We start from the raw sequence: 26550 nt of genomic DNA on the forward strand, positions 1-26550 counted from the left end.
TATTAAAAATGTCCCTTTTGTTTTGACGATTAGAATAATTCTAGGGTAAGTGCTATTTGTATTTACGTCTCTGTTTATGGCTTTGTTAGATTTATGTAATTATTTGTTTGATTAAGGGGAGACGGTGTTCGGAAGCTAGTTTTCAGACCTAGTAATTAGCCACATTATTGGGAGTAGACGATATAATTTACCGTATTCACCGGACTTTATGGTAGCATGGATTGGTTTCGTAAAAAGGTCGTTATCTACTTGGTTTTTTTTAACATAAAGAATTTCACTAACGTACAAGTGCTTGATGTTTCGAAAGATCGGTCAGGTTCTATTTATTATATATTTGGGTCATTTTACGTAGTGCGTGAAATGAACCACTGTGCTCAGGCTTGGAAAAGCGTACCAATATGAACCAAGAAAAGCCATGCAACTGTGAAATCAGGGTCTCACGAAGGTGTTGTCGCCAGCTGATTAGAGATAACTTATTTGTGTCATTAGCGCGTTACAGAACTCTTCAGTTGGAAATGACTTATGTCTTCAGGTCCTTAGAAGTAGGGTAAACATTGACCTCAAGTCAGCATAAAGATAAAGGTTATATAGGATTCTCTAGTTAGTGAATGCTCAAAGAACCCTACTTATTTGATTCAAGTGAATATTTGACTGGAATATGCTTTCCCTCGAGTCCACCTTATCCCTGCAGGAAACGTAATTTATTTACATTTATTTAGATCTAGTCGTCAGTGATAAAACTTTTCTTTCTGGAGCCAATTATTTGTACCAAAAGGTTACCTAAAGTGTACTAGCTTAACAAAAGGCCATTACATAATTGAGTAAATAATGTCTTTTAAAAGTTGTTTTCAACCTAACAGACAAAATGTTCATAATTGGTTTTTAGTGTTCTTAGGTGCAGCATAGGTGGGAGTGAGGGTGGGTAAACACCACATGGTGGCTAACTGGGAAAGATCTAGATTTAATTAGCACACATTAGGCCATACCGAAACACTGATTTACTGATATATGGTAACGTACTTGTTATGGATGATAATACATTAAATAAATCCAATGATACATGGCCACTGAACTTTTGCACCTAGAGAAAAAGCAATAAGAATATAGTTTATAGTCCCAATTGCATTCCCATATCTATTAAGTTAATCTCAATATGCTATTTTGTCCTGACACAATTATTCCCAACCAGAGTTGCAAAATGCGGTTGAGTAAACCGCACTGAGTATTACATACAGCTGAGAGGGTTACGAAGAAAAGACAAGGCAATATAATAAGGCTATTGTATAACAATTACTTAAGAACATGAAAAAGAAACAGAGCAAATTACATATATGATTGATTTCACCAATTAAAAAAACAAACAGTTGTACTTAACGGTGCAAGGGAAAGGGGATATACACAAAATGTGTTGCCACATCAACCTACCTCATATATAAATTCATAAAGATGATAGATTCATAAAAAGTAGAGAGTCCACTAGTGAGGCCAGAAAGGTCTATTTTTGGTGAGCTATAATAAATCAAAACATAGGAATATCATTCGTTTCCCATGACAAGCCAATGGAAGCTCATAGCAAAGAAAGTTTATGCATTCAAGTGCCAAATTTACGCATGCATTTTTCATTTCCAAAGGTAATTTTAACAACGTTATGCTTAGGTCCAAGCACAAGCCACTTCCCTACGTGATAATTTTGAAAAACAGTGTGTGCTAACAGCATGATGCAACCAAAAATAGTTGTCATCCATATCATTTTTAAGGCATTCCACTTGCTTTGAGCCTGCTATGGGTGGGTAGCTCTGCTTCCTAGCCGACTACTGGTACTTCTCTGACTCGATAAAGTGAAGTACGTACGGGAGGTGTAAAATCTTCGCATCAATTTCAAGAACAGCACTAGCCTGAAACAGCCTATTCACAAATATATCCGTAAATTTAACTATTAAACAACAATATCGGAAGTAACAGAATATCCTCAAGTTAAGGAACTGGACAGGGGCCAACCTACGAACCTAACACCCGCTACCGTGATAAATAATAATTTTCGCCCGCAACACCGGAATTGCCTCTCCTTGGCATATAGATTTGACAGATGTAGATATACCTTAAGTATCATACATAAGTTTCACGTTCTGAGCTTGCGCTTCTGCTCAAAATGTTTCGGGAATAGTTTCTGACCAGCTCGGCTATTAAGTGATGTAAAGTACAAAAGCTAGGCCCAGTTAGAGTCCCCTATCTCCCATCCGCGCATCAGCCTAACATGTACACAAAATGATATATAATTTACATAGCAGAACAGAGAGTAAACATATTTTTTCTCGTGAAATGTTCATTCATGTCATCTTTATACGGTTCTTTTCCATTTGATATATTGTACTCTCTAACGTTTTTAAATTCCTCTCGACTACTTCGACAAAATATTTTAATAATGAGAACATCCAAATTTAGCAAGCCAATATTAGTATGCATTATTTGTTTGTAGAATTTAACATTTTTGTTATATATGCTAATTTTAATTTGAAAACACCGTACAACAATATTGTGCGATTGTGCCAAATGTTAAAAACTGCCAGAAATACTATCTTTAATCCGCATGCACGAACTTAAAAATTTACAATCTTGGTCGATTTCTTTGTGAAGAAAATAATTTGGAATAGTCTTGATCTTCAAAGGCACGTTCATCGTCAATTTCAACTCGATTGATATTTGAATTTGTTCATCTTAACTTCTACATATAATCGTATTAAGAAGTATACACATTACTTTAAACACACACACACACACATACACACACAGAAAGATATATAGAGAGAGAAACAGACACACACAACCTGATATCTGGAACCTTGATCAAAAGACTCTTTAATTAAATTTTAAGTTTTATTAAAAGACACAATATAATCTTTGACTTTCGATTCTTAAGTCTGTTTTAGGTTTAATGACTTTTCCAAACACAAACAACTTTTGATGATTAGATAACTACGATCATTGCATATTTGGGACCCATTTTTTAATTTTCGTGCGGGGCGGGGGAGGGGGACGTCTGGCCTTTTTATTAAAAAAGTATGTTGGGCTCCTAAATAGCTTGAAAAAATATGCTTCCTCTGAAATTAGAGAGAAGAAAACCTAATTATGCCCAAAATATTAGTTAAAAATATCTCCAGGTAAAATAAAAAAATAAAAAAAAACAATGATCAAACTGAAAAAAAATCCGTGAGTCCTTCAGAAGCACTAATGATATACTCTCCGAACAGAATTTCCACAAATTCAAGATAAGACCATTTCTTCCTTTTAGCAACAGAGTGTTGAAGCTATGTCTGATATTTTGAGAAGTAAGGTTTCCGAATACACTACTATGGCAGTCATACTGTATGTAAGATGAGCACCTTCTTCATTTAAGACAAGTTAGACACCATGTGATAAAATCCCCATGTTCAATTCTATATCCATTCAAGAGAATTTGTAACAGGATTTTCAACGTGTTATTTGTGGCAGCCATAATATAAGTCAGATGGCACCTTCTTTATTCAGGACCAACTCGATATCATAATTAGTCTTCTGGTGAAAGCCCATTCGATATGACTTTTCATTTAGGTGGAATAGCAATAATGGCTCCCATGGTGGCGCCATACTGGATGTCAGATCGGCACCATTTTTATTTAGAATCAACTATACATCAGAAGAAGTCTTCTGATTCAAACTCCAAGAATACATGACGTTACATGGAAGACAGATAACAATGAGGTTTTCAAGATGGCTACTGAAGAGGCCATATTGGATATCAGATCGGCACAACAAGATGGCTACTGTAGAGGTCATATAGGATATCAGATGGGCACAACTTTTATCTAAGTTCAACTAAATACCGTAAGCAGCTGATACTTCATGCTGTTATGATTTCACCTTAGGGGGAGTAGCAATAACTAGATTTTAAAGATGGATTCTGTAACCGTCATATTGGATGTCAGATCAGCAAGACATGAGCCATCATTTACTGAAAAACCCGTATTTGCATACCTACCCACGTAGGTGCAGTAGTAATAAAAAGATTTTCAAACACGCCGCTATAGTGGCCATATTAGATGTTTCAGGGGATCTATTTTTCCAATGACCAACTTGACATCATAAGAATATTTCAGGTGAAACCCCATGCCGATATGACTTTCTGCGCAGGACGAGTAACGATAAAAATATTCTTAAGATGGCCTTTGTGGTGGCCTTTGCAGCTGTCCATTCGGGAAAGAAGACAGAACAAAATTTTCAAAGATGACTGATGTGGCGGCCACTTTGGATGTGAGATCGGTACTATTTTCATTTAGGACCAACTAGACACTACGAGAAGTCTTTAGTGAAAATCTCATGTTGATATGGCAGTCCATTCAGGATAACACGAATTTCAAGATGTCTGTTCGGGCGGCCAATTGAATGTCTGAGCAGCACCATTCTTGTTTAAGATCGACTCAGATTTGCGGATAAATGTGACTGTAAAATTTAATGACAATCGTGCAAGTAGTTTCTGTGGAGCAACAATAATAAACTTTGCAAAATGGTTAGCGGATGTTGGACAAAAGACAGCATGCCATCCCATCCCGTAGGTTATCCTGGGGGATGGTTAGTTCAGTGAAAATATCCTGCTTAAAAGTAAAAACTCTTCTGCACCACCCCCTCCACTGAAAATGGCCTAACCCGGTGGTATTTTTAAACTTGATTCACCATCCATACTGAAAAATAGTTCATGCATTGTGGTTCGTATCTATTCTTCTATGCATCGACCTCTCTAATTCTTTTTCCTTTATTGAGACAGGCAGCAGCAGGAAGGGCGAACCATACAAACTTTAGAAGGTTCCAAATGCCGAAATAAGATCTCCACAAATAACGTCGACTACGTTTCAAGAGGAACTCTTGGAGAGATAAGCCTCTTTGGGAAGTCCTCCTGAGATAGTCCAAATGTGGTTTCTGGTTGGAAAACCCATTAATGGCGCTTCGATTACAAAAAATGAACCAATTCTTTGTCGTAGCCCTCCCTGCTGCTATGAATTACAAATTTATGTTGTTGATAATGGCAAATATTGGAGAAGCATATACCACTAGATTAGCTCGAGAGCGACTAGAAGCAATCAAAAAATTTCTTCCTGTGAGAGATTCTGTGAGACACAAATTACAAGCGCGGCAGGAAGCACAAGTTGAATATGCTACAAGCACAGAACAATTATTTAAACCCGTTACAACAGCCACTGAAAGGGCTGCGGCGGTCACTGAAAGAGCTTTATTGGGAGATATTAAGGACGAGGAGGAAAGAAAAAAAGGTATTCTTCCAATATTAAAACAGACCGCTGAGCAAGCTGAAAAAATTGCAAGGAGAACTAAACAAACAAAAAAGATTTTACGAGACCTTCCGGCTGGCGTAGCTGCAGCTAAACCTCCACCCGTCGGCGAAGAAATACTTAAAGGTATTGGACAAATTCGTACTGAAGTTGCCGACGTGAAAAAAGAACTTGCGTCTAAACCAATAAAGGAAAATATTGGACTGATTGCAAAATTTAGGGAGGATTTTGTCGAAGATATTAGAAATACTAAAAGAGAAAAATTACCCGAAAAAATATTAATTAGTATATTTAATAAATCTAGTATCTTAAAACCCGGTTTTGAAAAAATAAATGATGATAATCTTATTAAATGGATATATCGCATATACAGAAACAAAAACAAGCCAGAAATGATGATTTAGAATACGGAGGTCTTTTTTGAAGAAATACAGAGACTTTATAAAGAGAGTGTGAAACAAATAAAACAACAACAACTCTCCCAGCAGGAACCTTCATATCAACTTCCTCCACCTCTGCAACAGATAGAACAACAACAGTCTTCTTCACAGCAGCAAAAGTTGATGTCGGAACTTAAAAGGTCTGAGGAGCTACTTAAAAAAGCAAAAGGAGAAAGATCACCCTTAAGACTATTTAAGAAAAACACGGAGACAACGGAAGATAGGGCAACCGGAGGTGGTTTGGGGAGTGGTTTTATTCCCTGTCCTAACAGTATCTTCAATGATGCGCAACGGTTAGAAGTTCTCAAAGGAGGAAAGCGGGCGGGGAATAACTCACCGGAAATAATTAATGAAGCAGCTGATATTTGCCGATGATTATTGCAAGGTGGTATCATGGATATCGATATTTACCGAGAGTTTATATTGAGCTTGTTGATGACTACCACAGTGACTAGTTGTTAGATAAATGAATAATTAAATAAAATGATCGTACACAATTCTCATCGTGGGCCCGTACCAGTCAACGTGGTAAACTCGCAATTACCAACCTATAAAGCAACTTACGGAGACGGACTCGGTGATGTTGTTCAGGGTTTATTCAGAAGGATAGCTCCCAAAGCAGTACCGATCGCAAAACAATTATCAATGAAAGTTATTGACGTTGTTCGTGATAAAGCTACTGGCGCTATTGGTAACGTTGCCAGTAAAGCGTTTTTGGCAATCAAGGATAGACTAGCACGATTAATACGCAGACAGAAAGCGGTCCAGCCACAACCGGTCAAATTACCAAGCGCCGAAGTGATGCCTGCAGATGTCAGTAAGGTAATAAATCAAGCCTCAAATCAAAAACTAGCAGCGCTGATAAATGAAGGGGCTGAACAAATAAATACAAGTCTGGTGTCGGGAAGTGGTCTTCGTTTTAGAAGATAACAAATTATAATAAAATGTTTAAACGTGTATCTGACCCAGCGTTTGATATGGATGCACCAGTACTCAGGGATGAATCCGTGCGTGATTATCAGTATTATTCTTATGAAGCAATATCGCCAAATCAACGCGGACGTATTGAACTACGAGTTCAGGATACAAATAGATATTTCTTACCCGCTGAAGCATTTATTGAGGTCACAGGTGAACTTGTAACAAACGCTGCAGATGATTCAGCATACGGAGCTGATGTCATAGTTGGATTTGTTAATAATGGGATCATGGCGTTATTTAAAAGTGCCGCCTATATGATTGATGGAAAAGAAATTGAGACAATCCAGGATAATGTTGACGTTGCTACAACGATTATAGGTCTAGCAAGATATTCAGATGATTATACTAGATCGGCTTGCCCGGCTATGATGTACACCAAGGATAATTCTGAACACCCAGATCACCGATTTGCGACTACGGGTAATGTGAGAAACGCAGCTGGTAACGCGGGGACATCTGCATTAATAGCAATAAATCCAAATTACAATTTAGGCTTTGGTACACGTAAATTAATGTTAAAAGGTAATCGTAGAAGATTTTCATTTGCAATTCCACTATCACACATCTTTGGATTTTACAGAAATGCCAGAAAGGTCATTTCTGAAGCCAAACACACAGTTGTTCTTCATAGAAAAGGTGATGATAATGATGCTGGTAAAGTAATATTATTTAAACTCGCGTTATGGATGCCGGTAATGTCACCATCAATCGCTGCAGAACAGCGTCTACTTTCTTTTATGGATCAAGGCGGTAAATCAATATTATCATGGCTAACAACAACCACCGACAGTAATCAAAATCCTGTCAACGGTTTATTCACTTGGCATATATCATCACAGCAAGGTGGTTCTGCACCGAGACATATCTTTGTTGCTCTTCAACTGGCTGAACGATTAAACGATCAAGAAAGAAATCCAATGGTATTTGACAAACTTGGCGTCGAAGAAGTATCTTTAAGAATAAATGGGCATCAAGAACCATCCGAGGATATAAAGTTGAATTTTGAGAATAATCAAGTAGCACCTGCATATCATCGCTTGATGACATTTATGGGACGCGATCAAAACAAAGATACTGGTTTACAAATATCGCAACTAGATTTTACAACGCTGTACCCGATTTATTACTTTTCGCTGAAACATCTTGATTTAGTTAAGCAATCTGTCGTTGATATACACTTTCGAGCTATCGTAAATTCAGCTGATAATTACAGAGCAATTGCTGTTATACTCAGTGACAAATCAATGTTACTTGAGGGTGTTGGTGGGCGAATGAGAGTTATTGATGCTCCAGTGGAAAACATGTAGACAATTAGATCAATCGCGTTTTTTATAAAAATGTCATATAGTCACGTTAATGTCACTCTGACTCCTGGTCAGGCGAAACAATTAGAATCAAAAAACGCGAGCGAATGTGGGGCAAAGATAACACTAAAACAAGATCAAATTGCTAATGGTGGCCCAAACAAATTATCGTTGACTAAAACTCAACTAAAACATTTCAATAAAGCGAGGAAGGCGAAAACCCGAGTTTAACTTGATTTCGCTCCAAAAGCCATCAGCAACATGATTAAAACCGGTGGTATATTTGCAGTCCTCGCAGCAATACCAGCTTTAATAGCTGCTGCTGCCCCACCTGTCGCAAAAGCAGCCGCGTTATGTGCTGTTGGAACCGCCGCTGGAATGGCATTAAAGAAAGCAACTGGTGGATCCGTTTACGGATCTGGATATAAAAAAAAGGGAACGGGTCTAAGACTTCCAGGAACTCCGCCCTCATAGTATCCCAAACGCCGTTGACAGACGCAGCGCGTCTCGTACCGATGTTAAATTTTGATTTGCTTGATGCCGCTAAACAATTAAATATAAAAAATTTCAGAGGCGTCTTCATGCGAGATCAGTTACCGAAACAACCGAATAATCCAGAAACTGGAATTATTAATCTCGATAACAGTGAACGCCCTGGAACTCACTGGGCTGCTTACGCGATCGATCCACGTGGAATTATCTATTTCGATTCGTATGGGTTAGCACCACCAGTTGAATTCCTAAAATACATGCATAGAGTACGAAGTACTGCCGCTCCCTTTCCAGTCCGGTACTCAACGCTACCAACACAAACATTAACCGATCCGCCAATATGCGGCCGTGAAGTAATTAATGTACTTGACGCGTTATCAAAATCAACCAAACCACCCCACAAAGTCGTGCACGAGTATACCGCGGACCGATTTAACATTTTAAACAATCCCTAAAGAATAATGGTTGATATTTACGGAAGATCTCTCAGCGCAAAGGGTAAAAAAATGCGACGATATAGATTTATCAAAATATGCGACCACAAATGAAATTGACAATCTTTTAATGTTATCCGGGATAGACCCAGATGAGGTTGCTATTTTTCAGGACCGATATGGCAAGCTAAAAACCAGCAATATCAAATGGAATGACATAGTTCGCAGGGTTCTTGGAGCTACCCCGGATAACGTCCCCGTGTTTACTGACAGCGGAAGAATCAGAGACTCAAGTATATCGTTTACAACCATCAGAGATGAAATCATACAGAGAGTTGCTAATCGCTTAAAAAATACCGGTGACATAATGACAGGTGAACTCAACATGAAGGGGAACAAAATAGTAGCTGCAACAACTCCAAAATTCGACAACGATGCCGAAAACAAACTATACGTCGACAACGTAGACAGTAAATTATCCATGCTGCGGGCCGAATACGACGTTCACGTAGGCGCTTTTGCAAGATTTCGCAGGAATTTTCAAAAAAGCCGATGAGGCCATAAATAAATTCTTCGGTACTCCGCTTACCGTTGACATAAAACGTTCTGATATCAAAACCAGTACTGACACGATCAAACAAACACAGCAAGATATCTTAAGTGGAATTCCTGAGATCGTTAATAAAACCAGTTTGATTAAAATCTAACCTGGAGTAATTCCTGGGCACATTACCAATATCGTATACACGGTGTCATCTGGATTTGCAACATGGTCAGCGCAGAACAATACTATCAAATATCCCGCAACACTCACTGGAGTGAACAGGCTGTCTGTGTTCAGTGCTGCAAAATTTGAGATATTTACAACATATCCCTGGCAACATTCCACTGACACGTTCTCGGGGATTGTGACTGTGATATTAAATAGCGGAATCGAAGAAACACTTATACTGGAAGCCGCCGACAAGGAATTAACCGCAACATCTTATTGGTGGTGTTTGGAATTCGTAGCTGAAACACCTCAATTGGTTACTGCGTAAAATAATAAATGGTGTTGACAAAGTCAATGACAGCATCAACAACATTAGATGCGCAAAAATATAGATACGATCAAGTACGCGAATGGCAGTCAGAGTTAAAAACCATTATTGACGAGTATACGCTGAAAGTAAAAAAATACAAGCGGCGTGTAATCGTCCTGGATGCTATAGTATACTCAGTATCCACGTTAGTTGCATCCACTGGAGTAATATTATCAGCGCTAACGCCAGTAACAACTGCAATCGCAGTAACAATATGCGTTTCATCATCAGCGGCAATTGCAGGTGTTTTTAATATAATCGCGAAAAAATATCAACGTGCACGAGCACAAAATTGCACGATTGTGTCACGCGGCTAAACACAGCAACAGCAGCATATTCAAAATTATCGTCACTGATATCATCAAACCTCGACGATACAACGATATCAGATTCCGAATTCACGAACATGGCAAAGATATACGAAGACTACAAACAAGTCCACCATTTAAAAACAACGAAAATGAATAATGACAGAATTACTTCGACAGATAGCCGAAAATACAAGCCCCAAGAGAACTTCAATGATAACAGTAAGCTCGACTAGACCAGAATTCAGTATTAATTTTCCAACTGCGATTTCGGTAAGTGAAATCGCACTAGCACAATTACGAGCTGGCCCAATATCACATCAAACTCATTTGGTGGATTACCAGCGAATAATTCGTTTGTGTTTGCAAATAAAAACCGACCAGATGGTACACCCGACTGAAACGTTGGTGGAATACCAACCGGGTCTTATCAAATCGAAGAAATCAATGAGGAATTACAACGTCGAATAAAAAGTGTCACTGGGAAAGAATCCAAGATAGAAATAACCGTTCATGAACCAACACTGTCTTTTGCAATCGAAATAAGCAACCCCGACTACGTCGTGGATATATATCAAAGTTCGATCAGATCAGTGTTAGGATGGCCTGAAATTCCACCACCGACACCTCCACCGTTACCAGAACCGAAAAAGTCTGACTATGTCACGGACAAACAATCGTACCACGGAATTTCCCCATCATACAAACAACATCTACTCGACATAAAAAGTGAAACGTTGGGTAGTTATCTTGGTTTCTACAGTGATGACCATATTCGGTGCTTTTTTATTTATGAACAAATTCCCAGAGGAGGAATTAAATCTTTCATTGTTGACCTAGATGAAATTATTGAACATTTTAAAATTATTAATCAAGAACACAAAACACAACAAGAGCGACTACAGCAAAGTTTCCAAGAACATCTTTTTGATATAACAAGTTCACGCAGCGAAACCATTAAACACATTGAAATACTAAATCAGCTCGTATCCGACATGGAATATATTAACTAACGAGTAATTCAGGCAACAATTGATCACAATGGCGATATAAGACATAAACAACAGTTTTTAACTGCATACTCGTTAACAAAGGCCACGCTGCCAAATTATAAATTTCCCGGCTATAACGTCGACGAACTAAGAAAATCCGTCAATGATACCATCGATGAGTTCTTTCCTGATATACTCGCACAGTACAAAAAAACATTACCACCGGCAACTATTCTCCGGCACAACAATGACCCAGAAAGGCAAGGCCGACATGTATCCGCGGAAATCGTAAATATAACCCCTATGGTTGCGGTCAATCTTGTGTGTGATGTAATCGATGGCAGCTACATCACAGACACGACAGTATCATATCAAGCCCAGCAAGGATTTGTTCTTTATTCATTCACACCAAAAGATATACCACCTGGATATCTGATTGTGCAAGAGCCAATCAATCCAGTCTATCTGCGGTGTCATAATCCACTGTTACCAAGAATAAATTTCAAACTAACAGACCAATCAGACCACCTTCTGGATTTGAGGAATGAAACGTTACATATTAATTTACTTGTGAAATCCTAAAAATTTCATCTTAGATTTTCTCAGGTGGATGTTACATTTTGCACGATTCGGAAAGTAATAAGGTCGTCAAAATCATGCGCATCGTCCGATTTGCTAATTCTGAAGGGGTAATTACTAGTCCAAATCATGCACATCGACTGATTAGTTAATTCTGAAGGGGTAATTACTAGTCAAAATCATGCGAATTCAACGTTTTTCAGTAAAAAGCAAAAAAAAAAAATAATATAATATTTTATTGAAATCTAAAGGTGCTAAAACTTATAAGAAATTTACTTTTTACTGCCATCGACTGATTTGTTAATTCTGAAGGGGTAATTACTAGTCAAAATCATGAAAATCGTCCGATTTGTTAATTCTCAAGGGGTAATTACTAGTCAAAGTCATGCGCATCGACTGATTTGTTAATTCTGAAGGGGTAATTACTAGTCAAAATCATGCGCATCGACTGATTTGTTAATTCTGAAAGGGTAATTACTAGTCAAAATCATACTAATTCAACGTTTTTCAGCAAAAAGCAAAAACAAAATATTTATTGAAATCTGCAGGAAATTTATTTTTTACTGACAGACCCTGATTTCTAATTAATCAAGCGAGTATTATATAATGTACCAACATGTGAAGGTTTTCATACACGACAAGCAAGTACTTGAAAACTACATCAAAAAAATATTTACACTGTTTCTAGTCGGCCCAGTTGATTTGGTTATTGATGTGTACGGTAACGAGGATTTTTTACTGACACAATCGCAGTTGGATAAACTACAGCGAGAACATATTTCTATGGTCACGTGTGATAAAGATCAGATTCTAAATTATGCGCACTCTTGCATTAAATCTGATCGACTAAAGGTAATATTATCTAACTCATCAGACTGATACAAGTAAAAAATATATTGAAATCTGCAAGTATATTATAATAAATTTATTTTTTACTGCGCATCACACGATTTTGTTAATTTTGAAGGGGTAATTACTAGTCAAAATCGTGTAAATCGACTGATTTGCTAATTCTGAAGGGTACTTGGCTAGTCAAAAGCGTGTAAATCGACTGATTTGCTAATTTTGAAGGGTACTTAGCTAGTCAAAATCGTGTAGCATCGACTGATTTCACAAGCAAGTATAATAATTTATTTTTGTGTACCAGCAACAGTAAAAATATTTTATTTATATATATTTTATGTAAATCGACTGATTTGCTAATTCTGAAGGGTACTTAGCTAGTCAAAATCATGTAAATCCACTGATTTGCTAATTCTGATAGGGTGTTCACTAGCCAAAATCATACAAATCCAACATTTTTCAGTTAAAAGAGATAAAAACAAAAACAAAAAATATATTTTTTTTATACTTTCGATTTCATTTCCAAGTACTTGATTTCATTTCCAAGTACTTAAAATCCTTGGTGAAATCAATGAGTCTAACTTTCATTTTCGATCGTTTCACAATCTGACATAATTTTTCTCAATTGTCTGACACGAGTATTAATTACCTTCCTGCCTTCGTATTCTTGAGACAATGCTGATCTAATTTTTTCGATTACACGGCAGAGAGAGAGACAAATTCATTCAGTCGCTGTTCTTCTACTGCAGCCAGTGATTTATATAACTCCGTCTGAATTTTCTTTATAAATCTATACTGAGCCGGCAGCGTGTATGCTCCGTATTCTTTTCTTTGCTGTAGTGTTTCAAAATCAGTAATAATTTTTTCAGGATTTAATTCATCAGGTATATTAATTCCGTTTTCTTCTAATTTTTTCATAGCAGAAATTACATCATTGATATTTTCGTAATTCATTATATTATATATACCGCTATTATATATTTAAATAGACCAAAAATAAACAGTAGCTATGATGAGCGGTATGGAAATAGACTTTTCTGACCAAAAATAAATAAATAAGTAGTTAGTGAATACTACATCTTAGCTCTCTCTTAATGATATTTGAAAATAATTTTTTGGTTTTATTTCTTTCAGATTGCGGATTTATATATATTTTCTGCAACTTTTCGTACTGAAGCGCTGCAAATATCAAAATATTTGCCAGATGCACGCATCGATTGAAATTTTTTTTGTTTGTTTGTCTTTAGATTTATGGATACAACTGCTTTGGCGCTATTATCATTACAGCCAGTATTACGGGATTTACAATTCTCGCTCTGCGTGACAGCTCTCAGATTGGATAAAGAATTGTCGAGTTTGTTTTTGTTGATATGATCGATCACAAGACCGTCTTTGATCTCTCCGTGATAAACCTCTTCCCAGCGCCAAATTGGAGATGACCAGCATTAGTAACAACACCAACTGGTTTTTTCAACCTGCAATGTCTAACTTCACCATTATGAGACGCTTCATAATTCTTGATGATAGGATATGGGACAAATTCTTGATTCATTTATACAATAATAATGTCATTTGTCTAATTTATAATTTGTCTGAAAACTTAGTTATATAATCGTGCTCACATTTCAGCGCATCATTGTTATTTTTTATCATAATATCGCTTAAGTTCAAGATATCTTTTCCCACCACAACTCGCGCATAGCTGTGTTTTACCCCTGACTCCAGCACCACATCGCAGGCAAGGTATTGGCCCTAAACTCCCCCTTCGAATATTTTGTGAATGTTTCCCGCAGAATTCTTTTCTGCAGGATTTGTTAAAAGGAGTTACAGATACCACCTTAAGCCACTTGCACTGATTGGTTTGAGACATTATATATATATATATATATATGTATATATATATTTCTGATTTAAATGTTTGTCTTAAATATAATATGGAGGAGTTTGAGAGATTATCTGCAATCAAGCCCTGGAAAACTTCCAGATTCGATCTTGACAGGCTAACCCCTGACTCGCGGAGACGAGCTCTGGCTGATCTGATTGATATTATCAGGGATGCCAAAAAAGAATTTCGTGATGATGGAACAACTCATGTGTAGTCTACATTCAAAATTATACGCGACACTGACGAAGTCAGCGTTGACTCTGTCAAGGACGCTTCAATGAGCGATAAACGAGCGAAAACAATTATTGATTACCTCTTTGATATTCATCAAGGTGATCAAAAATATTTTTCAGAGCACAATTTATCGCGTGAGCAGAAACAGGTAATTGGATTATCCGCGACAAACGTGACCCTGTCCTTGCTAATGGAAAAACTGTCATACTGAGTAAACGTTCCAAACCAGGAGCGCTGACTGGGATTGATAAACCATATTATGAGCGAGCGTATCCTGTAACAGCGATCATTAATGGAATTTATCCGATAAAAAAACCCCAATATTAATGATCTTGCCCCAACGAGATTTTCATCACTGAATTGTGTAGCTGAACGAGTAACAGAACATTTAATAAATGCGATGCGTGGAAACGGTCTAACGGCGTTACGACGTGAAAAAACAAACAAATGGGCTGAACGGGTCAAGGATACCGGAGCTACAATAAACGATGTTGCCTTGTTAGAAAAAGCTCTAAGATTCCCCATAACCGTAGCAACGATAACAGGGGAAGTATTATACGAATCGAAATATAAATCGCAACGAGCTCCAATAAATATCATTGATCATAACGCTCACGCTTGGACCAGTGAGGTCACAATATTCCCACGAGATCGAACTGTAAGATATTACCCAGAGAACTCTGGGAGAAACATGTTTGATTTTATTAATGAGATAGGTAAAAACGATCCTGTGTCAGTGTGGTTATTTTCGAGTTCAGATAATGAAAAATATGATCAATTTGTACGCGTTAACGGTGACATATACCGTAAAGAATCTCTTCATGAAACAATGAGAAAACTTGCACAGAGATACTCAAAAGATACTGACCGATTACTAATTGTTTCACTGTCCCATCAGTTGCAGCCCAAGCTGCCAGAGAAAAAAAATCATGGAAGCCAACCCGAAGTGAGTTTCTCGAAGATGTACAATTAAGTAGTTGTGAATACGGACACATCGGATTGTGGAATACCAAGTATAATTACAAGGAAATGATATCAGTTGATATGGTTGCGTGTTATCCAGGAAGCTTTCTCGGGATGGGAGAATGCTCCGGATACTTTAAAAGATTTGGACACCCCACGAACTCGATGACGCGAGGGGCCATTAAAGGACCATTACCCGATTTTGACCTGACAGGATTCGCTCGTGTTGTGTCATTTGAATTCGCTAAGGGTCTTCATGTTATTTGTTATATTTGGTTTGGTCGGCATTTTAGTAAAAAACGCTGGGCACCAATAGTGTTGGTAGAAGAATAATTGGCATGTTTACTCAAAGCGATGCATATGATCATAAACGACATTATGCACGACTAATTATGGACGATGCTGAATACGATTTATAATCGCTGATGCAACTGCGAGAGATATATTTGTAAATCGAGAAAACACTTACTTATCTGACGGAACTCGGCTGGGTACAATTGTAAGTTATACTGATGGCGAATCACCCCAGTATACTCATTTAAGATCTTCAATGCTAGCTTATGTTTCCATCAATTTGCTATCGATGATAAATAGATTCCCCGACACTGCAGTTAGAGTTGCTACGGATTCGTTTTACATCAACAAGAAATACCTGAATTCGGTAACTCGTTTTACAACTGATGATGCATCATGGGGGTCGTGGAGAATAAAAGAAGAAATGGTATATGATTATTGTGAGTCCGCAGATGTTGAGATCAAAGATAGTTATTATAAATCAGAATTATCAGAAATGTCGAGTGCACCATCTGTGTACGATCCAGTATCCAGACACAAGACTGCTTATCTCAATGGGCCGTGAGGGTCTGGTAAGACGACTCGAGCGATTGAATTATTTCGGAATTCAGATATGATCGTGTTCATACCTACACACAGACTCGCGCGAGAGATGAAACAACGAGGGGTTAACTCATGCACTTATCACAGCTTTTTCAGATACAAGGGTGACACATGGACTTCTGATCGAATGGGAGAGAAATATATTCCAAAGATTATTATTTGGGATGAAATATGTACGGTGCCGTTAGAAACATTAAAAATATTTCTCGATTGGTTATTAACAAAAAATACAGCTGTGATAATGTGTGGCGATCATGGCCAGCCACCACCTTTTGTTGAACTATCTCCACATTTGTGATTAAAAGATTTTGTTGATTATTACGAGGAGATAATTGATGATTATAGAACGCTAGATGCAGAATTAAACGAGTTCAAGAAATTAATCAGACTACAACCGAATAAAATTCAATGTGAAATTATGCGTAAAATAATTTCAGAGACTTCAATGAGCGACTTTCTGCAAACGTGGAGACCAAACGACTTGATAGTTGCAAGTAGAAAGATAGTCAGAGACACACTTCAACAGCGGTTGTTTCAGTTACAACGGGAGAGGTTTTCAACGTTGCCAGTGCCGTTGTGTTATCGACCAGCTGATACGCGACGGCAAAATATTGACGTTGATATACCAGGACAGACCGAAAAACAAAATCTCGTATTAAATGATATTGTCACAGTTGATATCAACGCTGTTGAAGATGCTCTTCACGCTGATAAATTCCCGTGGACGCTAGGATACGCAATGACAATTCACTCATCACAAGGATTAACTATCTCTGATACAGTTGTTTGGATCGTTGATGATCGTATCGAGTGGTCAAACTTAGTTTATTTGGCAGTGTCCAGAGTTAGAAGAATATCTCAACTGCGAAGGATTGTTTTGGATGAGTCAATGGCTGATGAAATTAATAATGAAAACAGCAATGATATAATAAAGAAAAAAATTAGCTGGTTACAAACAGAGTGACAAACAAAATAATTGAGAATTTGATCTAGACACTGAATTTATCATGACACTGAGACAGCAACAGGGTAATCACTGTGCGAGATGTAATTGTGTAATGTTGTGGCAGTACTCGAGTAAACACCCAAGACAATTCACCGTAGATAGAAAAGATAATCGTCTTGGTCATACACGAGAAAATGTGATGCTGACCTGTCTTGAATGTAATCGGCGTAGGGGTGCTAGCTAAGTGATCTGGGCGGTAATTGTGTGTCTTCGGGAATTACTTGTAATTGCTCACGTGTAAACCCACGCTGAGGAGCAGCTGAATCCAGTCTGTAGATTGCTGGTCTGCCCGTGGATCTGGTTATACTAGATATTTTGTGTGTAGCAATGCTTCAGATAGGATCAGTCGCTCTTTTTTTTACCACCTTCGAGTTCACCTGGTTCATGTAAATATCTCACAGTGATATTGCCCAGTATTGGTTGTGCTGAAAAATCACGTCGTTGTACGGGTATATTTTTTTGGTAATTGCGTTAATAGGTTTCATGTTGGTTGTTCGAGTTATTTCATTATTTAATGCAGCTATCACACCTGATAATCTTGCAACCCATTCGCGTGATCTCTTGTCCTGAATGAATTCCTTCGCGTACTGATATCCAAATAACCGCTCAGCAAGTGTTCGATTAAATCGCTCAACAATTGCCTGATCACGGTGAATTTCAGTATGTCCTCGTCTAATGGTGACATTATGTTGCTTCATCAACGATGATACTGACCCTGAAATTCCTTGCCAGGATCAACTTGTAGCAGCTGTGACCTTCGTAGATCACCTCATTGATAAATTCGTTCGAACGCAGAAGCTACTTCAGATGCTGTTTTAGTTGTTAACGGTTCTGCATCTTTATATCTACTTGCAACATCAACTACAGTTAGCGCGTACATGTATGTTATCTGACGTCTTTGGATTTTAACGGTATCATGAGGTAAAAATAAAATATCGGCCTGGTGAACTTCATTAGGAACACTAACATCAAAATGTGCAAAGTGAATTTGTTTAGGCGGTGGTTGGTAAATTTGCCATATTGCATGTCTGAATAACCAATTTTTAGCAGTAATACGTGTAACTTTTGCTGCTTCAGCGAGTTTACTAATTGCTGCGCTACCCCTCCAGTATCCTCTTGGGGAATAATAAATCGATTCCATTTATAATTAATTACCAGCACCTAGCGCTAATTTACCTTTCATTGCGGATCTAACCAACCAATTAGCTAATGATTCTTTGAAAGATTTATTTGTAATAGAATTTAGCGCGTGAATTAATTTCACATCTGTGATATGCCTGTCTTGTAGATTTTTACTTTTATAAGCTACATCATGAGCATGACACGCTTTATCAATAGCGTTTATCGGATATTCGCCTGGTTTTGGTTGATCTTGGTTGTCAAGTCTGATATCAAGTCGGGTTCCTGGGCCGCAGTAATTATATCCTGAAGATGTTTTTCTCCTGGGTATTTAGCCCACGGAGTTCCAGGTAGTTTTGTTAATTTTGCTGCAATATCACCTCCGTGTTACTTTCTTTTTACTTGACGCTGGCTTATTGCCTGAGGAAATAAATTTAAATTTTTTGTACTGCATCGTTCACACCTACCCGTAACCGCTGATCTGTTATTTTTTGTTGTAATGGTTGTTCGATCACCTGTTGGGGTACGCTTCCTGCATTTCACAGAATATAAATCCATATTATTTTATGTATTTTCTATATGGAAATCACTGACTTTTTTGCAACAAGGAAACGAAGAACCAGTTAAGCATCATGCAGCGCTACCAAATTTTGTTCGTATGATTATTATAGGTCCACCTGGAAGTAGTAAGACGCAGTTGTTACTGAAATTAATAATGAAGTGGATGAAGTGGGATAAGTTGTATTTGGTAGCACCTTCAGTTGATGATCAACGATGCTACGATGTGATAAAGGATTTTAATGAAAGTGCAAAATCGTTAAATGAGAGCGGACATGATGTTGTTGAATTTATCACTGATATTGATGAAGCACCAAGTATTGATGATATTGATGGATTTATTAATAATCTAGTTGTTTACGATGATGTAATGTTGGATAAACAATCAAATCCAGCTAGGATATTTTCCAGAGGTAGACACAAAAACACAGATGTGATTTATGTAACCCAGCGGTATACACAAATTCCTAAAGTGATCAGGGATGACTGTAATATTCTTACTGTGTTTAACGGAGTTGATACTCACACGTTACGAAATATTCATCAGACCTGGTGTAGCGGTGACATGTACATGAATAAGTTTAGAAATTTCTTTTCACGAGCGCAAGCTAATCCACACAGATTTATAACATTTTTTTAATTCACAGCAGCAGGGAGGGCGACGACAACGAATTGGTTCATTTTTTGTAATCGAAACGCCACTAATGGGTTTTTCAACCAGAAACCACATTTGGACTAACTCAGGAGGACCTCCCAAAGAGGCTTATCTCTACGAGAGTTCCTCTTGAAACGTAGTCGACGTTATTTCCGGTTGAAACCCCTCCTTGTGGAGATCTTATTTCGGCATTTGGAACCTTCTAAAGTTTGTATGGTTCGCCCTCCCTGCTGCTCAGGCAGACAGACCGACAATTAATATATTATATGTAATATCTAGTTCAGTACAAAAAAATATGGACTTAAAAAAAAAGAAAAACAACATTAACATCAACAAAAACCAGACAGTACCTAATTAGCCGTATGTGTGGATTACTTAATCACAACAAATATATGTAGAAAAACAATTAACTAGCATAATCTCTATAGCATTGGTATCTGAAACAGAAACTGAGAGTAATACTAAAGCATTTTTATATTTTCCTGATAGATAGATAGATAGATAGATAGATAGATAGATAGATAGATAACAGCGTACATTCAAAAACAGTTTCCCAATATTCGAGCTAAACAAGCTCTTCATCTGGAATAGAAACAGCTTAAGCCCCTAAAACAAACGCTAGACAGTTTAAGCCAAAATAAGTTCTTGCATGCACATATGTAAATGACGGTGGAAATCAATAAACAAGTGATTAAACTATATATAAATTCGTATAAGACATACAGTCTTGCGAAAATGATGAAGTACACTTTCTGTGTCAGTATAGATAAAAAAAAAATGGAACTTACTTGTCATCTAGTGCTTCGAGAATCTACCCAACTGTATGCAAGTACAATGCTTATATAAATTACTAAAATAGAAATTGCGCACGGTCACGTGGTTGTGGGTATTTTTTTAAATCTAAATTTAGACTAGAACTTACACAAGGCTATTTACTACACAGACAAGATCCAATTGTGAAAACACATTTGGCAGCAGCACATACCCGGTACATCTTCATGGGTGAGTGCTCAGCGTTTTCAGTGTTCTTGATATACATTATCCAATAGTAAACTAATATCTGCCCTTTGCTTAAACCCTATATACGCTTGGACAGGACAATACACGTTATATTTATACGGAGGTGCAGGTCCGGGATTTTCAATCTGGAAAACCCAGACCAGACTGCACCTTTAAGTGATAATAAGAAATAAGATAAGATAATATATATATATATATATATATATATATATATATATATATATATATATATATATATATATATATACACATATACATATATATATATATATATATATATATATATATATATATATATATATACACACACACATTAAAAATAACATGGATTTTAAAGTGTTGCTATAAAGCAATTTGATATATCAATACTATTAGTATATCAAATTGTTATCCATCCATGGCGCATTAATGCACATATATAAATATTATTTCAACATTAGGTTATGTTTCAACAGTAGGCTATCGCTTCCCTATTCTCCATATATGTGATTGATTTCTGGTGATTAATCATTAGCGATGTAATAAAATAAGGATACAAATATGTATAATTCCCTTCTTCTAAAAGAACTAAGCACGGGACACACTTTCATTCAAATCCTCCGTGATCTCTCTCTCTCTCTCTCTAGCGTCGCTGATTTTCGAATGTTATGCAGTAATGTCTCTGGACCTATGAATTATGGCAAAATATAGTCACACAAATTAGCCAAAAGGCAGAAGATAGAAATGGAGAAATATAAACAATAGTATGTTAGGTAGCAATGTTGTTTAAATCATAATAATGTCTTAGATCAACTGCAATACATTTAAATATTTGAATTACCTCTTGCTGGTTCTTCATTTCGCATAGTTTATAATTCCCACTCGTTTCGGTAAGCTGAGCGTTCGATATTCAAGTACTTATCTAGACTGTGTTTGTAGTGCTCTGATTTTTCGTTTCAACCATCTTCAGATTATCCTGTTAGTTATAAATAAAAAATAAAAGACTTGCCTCGCTCTAACACAATCATTTTAGTTTATTACAGCTAAATATCCTACTACTTGTAATAATAATAACAATAATAATAGGATGAAGAAGAAGAAGAAGCAGCATGGGAAGATCCGAATTAATGGCGGATTTCCAGTAGGGAGATGAGGTAGATGACTGCGACGGCAAAATTCATGGGGCGGCAGATTTTAAAGTATGACAATATTAAAATATTGCTTGTACTTTTTTTATATTAAAAATCGCTTATTTTTGTAATTAAAAAATACTTAAATTTTGTTATTATTTAAAAGTGTAAAATGCAATAAAACACTATGGTTTTACTGATTTTGATTTGGGCAAGGGGATGGCCGAGTATTATAACAAGAAAATGGTTAATAAGGGTCGAATATTTACGTTAGAGTATTTTTTAGGTGATCGAGTGCATGTTCTTATCAGGCTCTATTTATATGTCTGCTATTTTAAATCATATAAAGGTGGGTTGTTTTTTTTTCAAAGCCAGGACTCCCAATACTTGTGATTAGGAGTGTTCACTGACGAGATGACAACGTAGTTAAGAAGCCGACCAATCAGCCGAATAATGACATTATATGCGCCTGTATTGATAAAAAAATCTTTGTATTGCTTTCAAGATTATGAATTTTATCAGCGATGACAAAAACGTTTCGGTTAAATATTTAGTCTGTCAAATCTGAATTCCAATGTAACTTGATAATCTTGCATAAACACACTGTACTTCTGAACCTTGTAATGCCTTAACTAAGTGTTTCTCAAACTTTTTTGTCTTGCGGCGGACCAAAAAGATCTAAAAAATTTCACGGCACACCTGTATAATGTGCTGCATGTATTTATTATTAGAATATTATTATAATTAGAGCGAGCGAGTTCTCCCGAGATCTCGCACAAGTCTCGCGTTACGAAAGGAACCATCGAATGACAGACTGACAGAGATTGCGTGTTTATATATGTGACTTTTTTAACTTTTGCGACATTGATTTACCATTTAATTTTTCGATATGTTCAAGGTTTCAAAACGTTAGCAATTTTAAATATTTTTCAAAACTCCCATGGCACACCTAAAAATCTCACGCGGCACACAGTTTGAGAATCACTGCCGTAACTGTAGCAGCTCCGTTCATATAGCATCCGACTCGTAATCCAAAGGTTGTGGGTCTGATACCCGCCCTGGTCGAATGTCTTGAAAAAGCCTTCTGTTTGTTTCCTTCCTTGAAAAACGGTTATCTTGAAGCTCGCTGTAACTGAGAAACTGCTTTAAGACAGATACCTGCAAATCATTGCACAAATGCTTCAACAGAAGAGTCAAAAATCACATTGATGGAAAAACTTTACAAACTGAGAAAAAAAAAATTGAACATATAAAATGGAAATATCTTCACAAGCACAAGACGCACGAGGAAAAATGGCGATACACAGAGTGAACAAAGAGATAAGGGAATTAGAAAAATACTTAAACACTAGACGGATAGAAACAAATGATGGATCTTGTTTGGAATGTACGTACAAAAAAGGAGCCCAAGAGATAGACATGTTAGGATTATCGAGAGATAGAGTAAAGGGAGTAGCCTCAGTTATGATAGCAATTAAAGTCCAATACCCAGACTGCTTGAACAAAATCTACTCAGTAAACCAGAAGGGATATCAAGGGTTTATTGTGCGCCCAAGGGGGACAAAACCAGTACTACCCTACGGAGAATTTCAGATTGCTGGAGGAAAAGCGTTAATCAAAGAACCTACTCCAATTCTGCGAAAGATAAAAATGCAAACTGGAGAGTTACACCTATCTGACATTCCATTAGAAATACTTTTTGAGGCTACAGTCCAAAAATTTGAAGAGAAATTGAAGATAAAAGTTATCTCGTCACAACTGGAAACAATATCTTCGACATCCATATACAACTGCAATACAATTCTGGAAATAGAGAAAACTAAGCTAATGGAAGTAAAAAGAGCGTTCTTCTACATGTTTTTTTTATATACCAAATCATGGTACAGAGGGTGTATATTACAGAAAGTGCAGTAGATGTCAACAGACCGGACATACAACACACAAATGCACCCAAAATCAAGAGACAGCAAGGGGAATACAAAGACAACAACAACAACAAGTATCAGTAGATGAACAAGGAGTAGAAAGGCAACCTACAATACAACAACAACAACAAAGCCAACAGCGAGAAGAGGAACGAATCCACACGGAACAGACTGTACAAACCAATAACAGCAAGAAAACCCAACTTCAAATCAAGGGCAAAAAGTACAACAGCAACAACAAAGACAACAAGAGGAGCAAATAAAAGAACAAAACCCTAAACAAGGGAAGCCACTACAACAACAAAATACTAGAACGGAAAAAGGGACAATCGAAAGAAAATCCAACGACAATAAAAATACAAGAACAGCAAGCAACAGTAAAACTGCAAAACTGTCAATTTCCAAATCAACAATGTCAACAGCACCAGCAACAACGACAAGAAGAAACTCTACAAACTAAATCATCAACAGTTATCGCAGAGCAAATAACCTGCACGAGAAAATCAGATACCCAACTCCCCAAACTCAACGCCAGTTACAGGAACCCTAGAGCAAAGAAGAGAAAGAGACAATTAGAAGGAAGGAAAATAGAAGTCAGAAGAAGAACGAATGATGGCAGAAGAAGCCTTTTTAGCGATGGATGAATATTTAGATTAAAAATATACATAAAAAATTAATATAAAAAAAACAATTAAAAAAAATATATATATTAATAAACAAAATTTTTTAAAAAAATCATTACAAAAAATATATATATACAAAAAGTGTACCAAATTGGAAAAATATAAATATAGCAAACACTTACAATTAGAGCAGGAGGGCCTCCCTATCTGGTCTGCAAAGATCAAAAGAGGAGAGAGCACCCTCCCAAAAAAAAAAAGAATGCCTCGGTGTGTTGGGAGAAGGCATGATCTAGTCAACAACGTATTAAAAGCGAAGTAAACAAAGGTATTGGCATGAGTATAAATAAATAGAAATATTAAAGTTAAAACATAATCATATGTAACCAGTTTATCTTTGTTTTCTTGGACTGTTGTGGCATCTTTCAAATCAAATAAACGTAAGCAAAGCTAACATTTTGAAAATGTACATGTATACAGTAGTGCTAAACCTTCAGTAAGAAATCAAAAGCTGGAAAGTCCAGAAAACAAATTGGGAATGAGAATGATCTAAATGTTTTGGGTTTAGGTGTATTTTGTGGTAGAATAGATGTAAGAAGTCCAATGCGAGTTGCAAAGCTTGTTCAAATGTAGGTAACATACTAATCAATTGAATACAGACAAAATCCCCTGCGCAAAATGAAAGATGGGACATAATCCCTTCCCCGGTTTATGTTAAGCCCTTTAAAAACTTTTTAAACCATCAAAAATTTATGTCTTCGTGCTTGGGCCCCTTGACCATTTGTGTTGGCTTCCCTTGAGCAGATAAAAGAAGCACATTGTGTGGGTTATAACAAAGATTAATATGTCTAATGATAGTTTTTATCAAATGAATAATTGCATCCACATGGCCTTAAGTCCAAGGTGACACCATGAGAGCTGTGGGACGGTGCATCCATTGGAAATAGATAATTACTTGTATAAAGATGAAATAAGTACAGAGTTTAATGTATTTGACCATTATTGTTTTATTTTGGGAAGTACATATAAGCCAAGTCATAATTTTATTGATAAACATTAAATAGGGGGCATGCTATGGCTTCATTTCTTGCTTTTCCTTATCCCATTTCAAAATAGATAAGTACATTTATGACGGTTTAAACAAGTTTAAAAACTTTGACTGGGGAGGGGATTATGTCCACTCTTTCTTTTGTGGGTGTGTGTGTGTGTCCTACACCTTTAATAGATGAACAGTAATTCTTACTCTGTTACCCTGACATGTAATTATTAATAAACATACATGAACATAACATACATCTCTCTAAATGTCATTAGACCAAATGAAAAACGTTGTTTACATTGTCTTTTGCGAACTTCAATCTCAGTAAATTAATTTCTTCCTTAATAAGAATAGTTTAAAAACTGTTGACGTTTTTCCCAGAGTAAGCCAAAATAATACATCAAACTATTTGGTACCTGGAATATTTAAATAATCCATAAGTAACGCAAATAATGAAAGGTTTTGAACTAGTATTTGAATTTATTTATGCAAACTTTGAGAATTGCCAAATGTTCCCAATCAAAATTCATGCTCGACAGCAACCAATAACTGACCTTGAACTTAAATCTCAAAACCCAACTGGCACATACTTTTGCTGCACAAAACTGATGTTTCATAAGGCCTACCATATGCAAGGATACATTCATGTAACATCCTTACCTCTATTATACCTCATACCTATATTATTACAAATTTACCCTTCAACCAATAAACATGATATTGTTTAGTGCAACAGTAACAAGATTT

At 36.7% G+C, this 26550-nt stretch overlaps 1 protein-coding gene across 4 annotated transcripts in view; it reads right to left on the reverse strand.

Moving 5' to 3' along the window:
* The window catches only part of LOC149795451 (uncharacterized), a 39099-nt gene extending 17044 nt beyond the window's left edge, over positions 1-22055 (reverse strand). Inside the window, exon 1 of one of the 4 annotated variants that reach the window (XM_089965234.1) lies at positions 21931-22055. The gene's annotated coding sequence lies outside the window, so the exon portion shown is untranslated. Of the gene's footprint in view, positions 1-20878; positions 20960-21012; positions 21157-21930 lie in introns of those variants that run through there. The other 3 variants (XM_089965235.1, XM_089965233.1, XM_089965232.1) reach the window with 3 other exon arrangements.
* Positions 22056-26550: the final 4495 nt, after the last annotated feature.

This window comes from Sinohyriopsis cumingii, chromosome 7 (genome assembly GCF_028554795.1).
Source record: "Sinohyriopsis cumingii isolate HCF-2022 chromosome 7, ASM2855479v2, whole genome shotgun sequence".
Lineage (NCBI taxonomy): Eukaryota > Metazoa > Mollusca > Bivalvia > Unionida > Unionidae > Sinohyriopsis > Sinohyriopsis cumingii.